Source organism: Tenrec ecaudatus, chromosome 10 (assembly GCF_050624435.1).
Source record: "Tenrec ecaudatus isolate mTenEca1 chromosome 10, mTenEca1.hap1, whole genome shotgun sequence".
NCBI classification, from domain to species: domain Eukaryota; kingdom Metazoa; phylum Chordata; class Mammalia; order Afrosoricida; family Tenrecidae; genus Tenrec; species Tenrec ecaudatus.
Window position 1 is genome coordinate 101661086 of NC_134539.1, and position 7434 is coordinate 101668519.

Consider the following 7434-nt stretch of genomic DNA (forward strand, 5'->3'; position numbering starts at 1 on the left):
TGCCAGAACCGAAATCACTGCTATTAAGTCAATGCTGACTCTTAGTGACCGCCATGTGGGTTTCTGAGACTGTAACTGTTTGCTGAGTAGAAAGCCCAGTCTTTCTCCTGTGAAGCTGCTGGTCATTTTGAACTGCCGGCCAAGAGGTTACAGCCCAACACGTAACCACTATGACACCAGGGCTCCTCTTTAGATGTCAATTAAATCATGAAGATCGATAGTTTAATAGGTAATTAGTGGTTTCTTTTAAAAAATCCAGTTTGGTCGAATATTTCAAGAGAGGATATAAAATATGCCATACCTAATTGTGAAAATTTCTTGTTTCCCTTCAATTCCGTCAACTCTGCTTGAGACTTTGCTGTGAGGGGTATATTTGTTTATAATCCATCTTCCTGATGAATGTTTCCTTTCATAATTGTAAAATAGTTCTTCTGATCTGATTATAGTCTTTAATTTTGAGTCTAATTTACCTGGTAGTAAAATAGTTATCTTGCATATGTATATTATTTGTGTGGTTTATCTTTTTTATCTATTTACTTTCAGTCTGTTTGAGTTTTATATTTAAGGTGTGTTCCCTCATCGACATATAATTGAATATTACTTTTTTAAAAATCCATTCTGATCATCTCTCTGCCTTTTACTTTGTGTATTTATGTCATTAAGGTTGGATTCAGGGCAATAATTTTATCATTCATTTTCTGCTTATCCTTCCGAGTCTTTGCTCCTCTGCTCTCCCTTTCTTGCTTTCTTTTGGGTTATTTTAATTTTTTAATGTATTGACTTTTTAACTGCATTTCTTTGTGTTATTTTGTTGGTTCTTCCGGGGATTACACTATACATCAGTAATCGTAACCAAACTATTTGTTTTTAATATTGTAGCTCTGTGTGTAAGCAAAAAGTCCTTGCAATCATCCAACACATAACTCACTGCTCTCAAGTCGATTCTGACTCCTGGATACTCCTGGATAGGACAGGCTAGAATTGCCCTATGGATTTCCAACTTTTTGTGGCAGGAGAGAATCTCCTCTTTCTCCTTTTGGAAACTCTAAGAGACCCTTTATCAACCTCTTCTCTACCCCAGTCATCCTTTTTGCCACAATTCTAGTTGTCCTCTATATTACGGCTCTCTGACTTCAAACTATCTCAAGGCAATGCTTCTCCAAACAGCCATGTGCATGTTTTAAACTTACAAGAAAAAGAAAAGCCTCTTTATGTTTGGCCATATGTTTACATTTCCACTGTCAACAAGTTGAACCAATCCATTCCTTTTTGAGCGTCTATTCTTCCTCTCCATATTCTGAACAACTTAAACCTGGGAGCCACGATGTCAAATGTAGGATCTCCCTGGGGCAACAGAATAGCCATGAAGAGGTACTGAACGTCCAAGGATGAAACGTGTTTGAGGAGGGAGCAAAGAGAAGGAGAACATTGTAAATTCTGTACATAATTTTACACGCACACAAAAAAGCATTCGTTCCATGAATAGTAATATAAATTTTTGTAATATAGAGTATCGTTTGGACATTTTACAACGTTGTCATTTTCTAAGCAAACTATAAATCAAATAGCCCTGGCTTTGAATTCCCAAATGGATCCCAGTTTCTTTCAAAACACTACCATTTACGGATGACCTTTTATCTGCCAGGCATTCTGAAAAGTAACTTTCATGTATTGTTTGATCAGACTTTATAACAGCCCTGCAGGGTAGACCTTGTTCACATTTACAAATGAGAATGCAGCCAGTTTGAAAGGTTATACAATTTGCCCAGAATTTAATTCCCATTGAGAGGATGAAGGTGGGAGATGGAAACCAGGTCAAACTCCTTTTACTCTTCCTCCTGTTTTGAGGTCCTGGGTGTCACAGAAGGTTGCCTGTGTGAGTCCCCCAGAGGCACCCACTCAGAGGTGCTTCAAGAGGACAGGTCTGACGGTCTGCTTCCAAGGGCCACAGCCTTGAAAACCAAACAGAGCAGTTCTACTCTGACGGACACGGGACCATCGCAGCCCACAATGAGCTAGAGAACACCTGGTTCCAACTACTACCCCCAGCAGACTATGAGAGGGTTTCTGTCCCCAGTGGTGTAACGAGCAGAGAGAGGGCATGGTGCTGTCAAACGAGCATTTCCTTCAAAGAGGAGACAGGTGTTCCAATTTGCTGCCTAGTCCTTCAACCCCCTCACTATCTGACCCTTCTTACACCACGTCTAAAGCATCCTTACAAACATACTGTCCAATAACTTTCAGAATTTCTCTAGGAATGAAATGAAACATATGAAAGTGTCATGAAAATATTAGTGAGTGTAATCATAACAAATTCAAACCTAGGTAGGCCCAACGCACAAACTAATACCTCATTTTCTAAGTTTTGCAGTTACGACTTCAACAGAGAAGGGCCCAGGAGCACCTGGCTAACCAAGGCATAATACCACGTGAGTACAATGCGCTTTCTGTACCGGGATATCACAGTAGATCGTGTACTTCAGAGCTGGTAGACACCCCTACAGGGACCCTGGGGGCTGAAAATGGTTATGCAGAGGCTCATATAGACCCTGTGGCACCTTGGAAGAAAGTCTTAGTCATCTACTTCCAAAAACTCAGCCATTGAAAAGCCTACGAAGACAGCTCTACTTGGACTCATAAGGGCTCGCCATGTGTCAGAATTGACTCAGCAGCATGTGACTTGATTTTTTTTTAAAAGCACTTCAGAATCACTTTGTCTAAGCCAATGCACCCAATCACCAAGATCATGGAATCTGTCAGCAGTTACCTCAGACCTTGGTGGCTCTGCCCGAACTGCAAAAACTCCACTGTCCTTAGGTCAATGCCAACTCATAGTGACACCGTGGCAACCCTATAGGGAGACCTGTTGGTTTGTTGAAGCAGGTTATTAAGCCGTGCATGTACCCTTGACCCTTGAACAACACAGGTTTGAACTGCTTGAGTTCACTCTTGTGCCGAGTTTTTAAGTGCCACGTGCCACTAACCATCTATAAGGAGTTGTCTTGCCAAGCAATGATGAATCGCAGAAGAACGTGATGTCTCTCAGCTCTCATGTTTGCTACAATGCCATCCATGGTGAACAACACCATGGGACCCACCTGAGGTGGTGCAAATGATGCTGGTGGGACTCCCAAGAAGCAGAGAAAATCCATGATGCTACAGAAGGAAGTTCAGGGGTTGATGTGTACCACAGGTTGAGGTTTACAGCTGTGCTTCCTGACATTTCGAGATAAATGTCTCCACTATAAAAAAATCCATGACGCCATCCTTGCAGGTCCAGCAGTCAGTGTAAAAGCCTGGCATGTTTTCCATGAAATGCCTCTTGATCTCATATTGAAAAATGCAGCTTTTCTCTAGATGTAGTATATAATGAAGTGGTTCTCCACCTTCCTACTGTCTAATACAGCTCCTCATGTGGTGGTGACCCCCCAACCATAAAATTATTTTCGATGCTACTTCATAACTGTAATTTTGCCACTGTTATGAATCGGGCGACCCCTGTGAAAGGGTCGTCTGACTCCCAAGGGGGTCACGACCCACAGGTTGAGAACCACTGATATAATGCATATGACATACAAAATATGTCTTCATCGACGGGATTATTAGTAGAGCCCTGGTCAATAGTCAGCCAGTGGTGACATTTGGGGGGTGGGGGGCAACGGTCTGGCTGCCAGGAGGGACCCTTAGTCCCTGCACAATTCAAAGGTCAATTTCAAATATTTTTTGACGCTTGATATCTGATTTTGTTTGTAGCATTTCTGTTTTCCTCATCTGTTCTTAGATGCCATCAAGCCAATTTTCACTTATAGCAACCCAGACAGAGTAGAACTGTGCAGTTTTCTAGGCTGCAATCTTCTTAGGAGCACTGAGAATTTCTCCCACAGAGCCGTCCGGTAGGTTACAGCACCCACTTCTTAGTTAGAAGTGAATGCTTAATTATGGGTCGCCAAGATGCCTTCTGTATTTGCACAGCAGCCTTTCACTCCGAGGTTCTCTGGTTTGACGCCTCTTCTGATTTGTTGTCTTATACTTCAAGAATTACCTGCCCCTCCTCCTGAGCCCTCCTTACTGACAAATGGTACTCCACTTTATTTTTCTGAATGCTGCAATGAACTGTCTTCATGGAATGTTTGGCATGGGTGTGCCGTCTACCTCCTTGCCCTGCCCTTAGCTTGCTCCTTATAATGCCTGCGTCGAATGCGACCTGGTGGTGCAGTGGATAAAGGGTGTGATCACTCACCAAACACGTGGTGGTTGAACCCACCAGCCATTCCTGAGGAGAAAGATGTAGCCAAAAGGTGGAAATTTCAAACCTACCAACCGCTTCACAGAGGAAAGATGTGGCAGTCGGCTTTCTTATGATTTACAGCCTTGAAAACCCTGGTCGGGAGTTCTACTCTGTCCTATTAGGGGCACGATGAGTATGAGGCCCAATTTTACTGTCATTTCGGTTTTCCTTATGGATGTAGATTGTACCTAAAATTTCAATACAACAAGTTTGTTTTGTAGACATGAATCCTTGCCCTACTTTTTCAATTGGATATTATCGCCACTCTATTCTAAAACAACAGTCACATAAATTTATGCTCACCTCATGGGTTTTAATTCCATTTGGGATACTTTCACTCAAAACCCCTCCCCCTAAAAAAACCCAAAACACTGCCATCAAGTCTACTCTGAGTTACAGCAATTCTGTATAGCGTTTCCTGGGCTCGGTCCATGTTTACAGGAGCAGGCAGCCTCATCTTTCTCCCAAGGGTTGGTTAGTGGGTTTGAACCACCAACCTTGTAGTCAGCAGGCCAACATGTACCTGAGAGTACTATGTGGACTTCTATGGGTACTTTCATCCACCGTGGATTACATATTGCCCATTGTCTACTTTCTGGAAGACTGAGCATCAATGTGATTCTGACAAAGGTGGTGTGATCTATCGACATCATGGAAGAAGTAGCATTACATCTTTGGGAAGGTGTAGTTGAAATTTCTACACAATAAGCAGTAGAGCTAATTCTTGGTTACTATACCAAAAACAGAGACATCGTCATCGGGGTAAATGAATTCACAGGTTACACCTCTTTATGTTATGTTTTCTAACTTCCTTCCCTCTCCCCTCCCCCTACCCCAATTTTTAAATAGGGACCCGCATAGCATTGGCAGACGTCCAGATCCTGTGTAACACCACCATGGCTACTGCTTCAGAGTCTAGTAATTGCCTTTGATCATTTATCTTGTACTTTAGTGACAGTGGATCCCTATGTTCCATAGTCTAAAAAAGTCCGGTATAGTCTGTGCTTCAGAACCAGACCAGAGTGGAAAGTTTTTTCAGGCCCTCTCTGTCCAAAAAGAAAAAAAAAAGAAAAAAGATTTTCTATTTTTATGCAGCTCAAAAATTTCTCTTCGTTCCTGGCTACACCTACAAAAAATGGACAGCAGGTGACCTTGTTGTCGAGCAACCTCTTCAGAGACTTGCTAGACATGCACTAAACAGGTCACCCTCCAACTTAAAGGCTGCTTGAGCAATATTTACAATTGTGGAGAGAAACCGAAAGAGCAAGTTTATTTGTGGCATTGTTTGCTTATTTGTTTCTTTCGGTCCTCCTGGGGAGATGCTAGAGACAGAGGAAGAACCAAAGGTCTGTAGCCCTCAGGTCAAGTACATACCATTTCAGGTCCCTGGGTGACACCCATGGTTAAGCACCCTGCGACTAGCTGAGAGGTTGGCAGTTGGAACCCACCCAGTGGCACCTCAGAAGCCGGAAGTGGCGATCTGCTTCAGAAGGGCATGACCTTGAGCACATAGCTCATGTGTGGAGCCTAATGCGCGAACCTATTAGCTGGAAGAATTATTCACCAAGGTAGTTTGCAAGCAAGTATGGGTCTATGAGGGTCCTCTCAGCATAGTCACAAATAAATGCACGATGGGTCCCTCGATTTGAGAAACAACACAATCTGTTAGCTCACTGGTGCCTTTTCCGCTGAATTCTGGAAAAGCAAAGGGAGTCGTAGTGGAACCGTGGAGGTTCATTGCTAGATGTCTGGCCTCGAGGCCACTCGTGAGCAGCCCTGTGTGCACGTGAGAACTGTGTGCCTGTTCCACAGTAGAGAGCACACAGGAAGTGGATAAACTCAGGTTACTTTAGTCAGAGCCGAGATGTGCAGGGTTGACCTTCAGGGTCAAATACGCTGAGTTTGAGTCTTAATGGCATGTGAGTGAGCAGAAGCTTTGGTTGGTTGAGGTCTATGGTATGGAATCTCTAAAAGTCAGTCACAAGCACCAAATAAGAACAGGAAGGGAGCTGTGGTCCATTTTAAAAGAACCGCTCTTGTGCAAAGTTTTAGAAAAGCAAATGTCCATTGGCATAGCAGGATCCAATGTAGGTATATTTTGTTGTCGGAGGTTTCAAGAATTAAGTGGTGGATATATGAAAGAAATAGTGCTTAAAAGTAATTATGCATCCATAGTTCATTTTATGAAGATAATTTCTGGCAAATAGACCTACAACAAATAAGAATATTATTTTTTTAAGTCAGCAAAGTGACAACGTTGAAGAGTTATTGGTTCCTCTAGTCTTCTGCCACCTCCCCCACATGAGGCTGTGTGAGGGTATTAGTTCCGCTGTGGAGATTGCCAGGAGTCACAGCAGATGCACACTCCAGATCGTTGCCAGAAAACACTTCTGTTTGCTCTTGTCAGGAAGGTCAGAGCAGGAGGGATCCATCTCTCCATGTGATAAGCGATTGGGTACAGCGATGGTTAACCCTCTCGGCCCAGTCAGACTAAGCACACGATCTGAACACATTGCCTAACAGCTTGCAGTACTCAGGTGCCAAGAAGGAAAGAGAAAGCAATAGTTTCAGGGTCTTTTTAATGTCATATGATACAGAAAAAGTTTATGTAAACCTGACTCCAAACTCAAAAGACAAATCACTGCCATTGAGTCAATTCTGACTCATAGAGACCCAAGAGCACAAGGTAGAACTGCCACTATGGGTTCCTGAGACTTTTTACCAGAGTAGAAAGTCTCATTTTTCTCCCAAGGAGTAGCTGGTGGTTTTGAACTGCTAACCTCGAGACTAGCAGCCCGTCAAATAGCCACAGCTCCTCAAAGCACATTACATGTGGGCCATTGTGTCAGGCACGGTAGGAACAACAATGAACAAAAAGTGTCTTTGGGACAAACTCAAGATTTTTTTAAAGCACCTACAATTCAAGATGAGACATATTATGTTCCATGTAGCACAAGAGTGCTTTATAATGCATTCTTGTATTTGAAGATTTTAAGAAGAGTGGGGGGGGGGAGGAGAAGGAGGGAAGTGGAAGGAAGCCGAGTTAGGAGTCATTAGAGACCAGTGGCTGCCCACCTTTGAAACTGTTCAAAGAATGCATACCTATGTAAGAAGTTGTCCAAAAGCTTTCTCTGGTTGAAACAGGG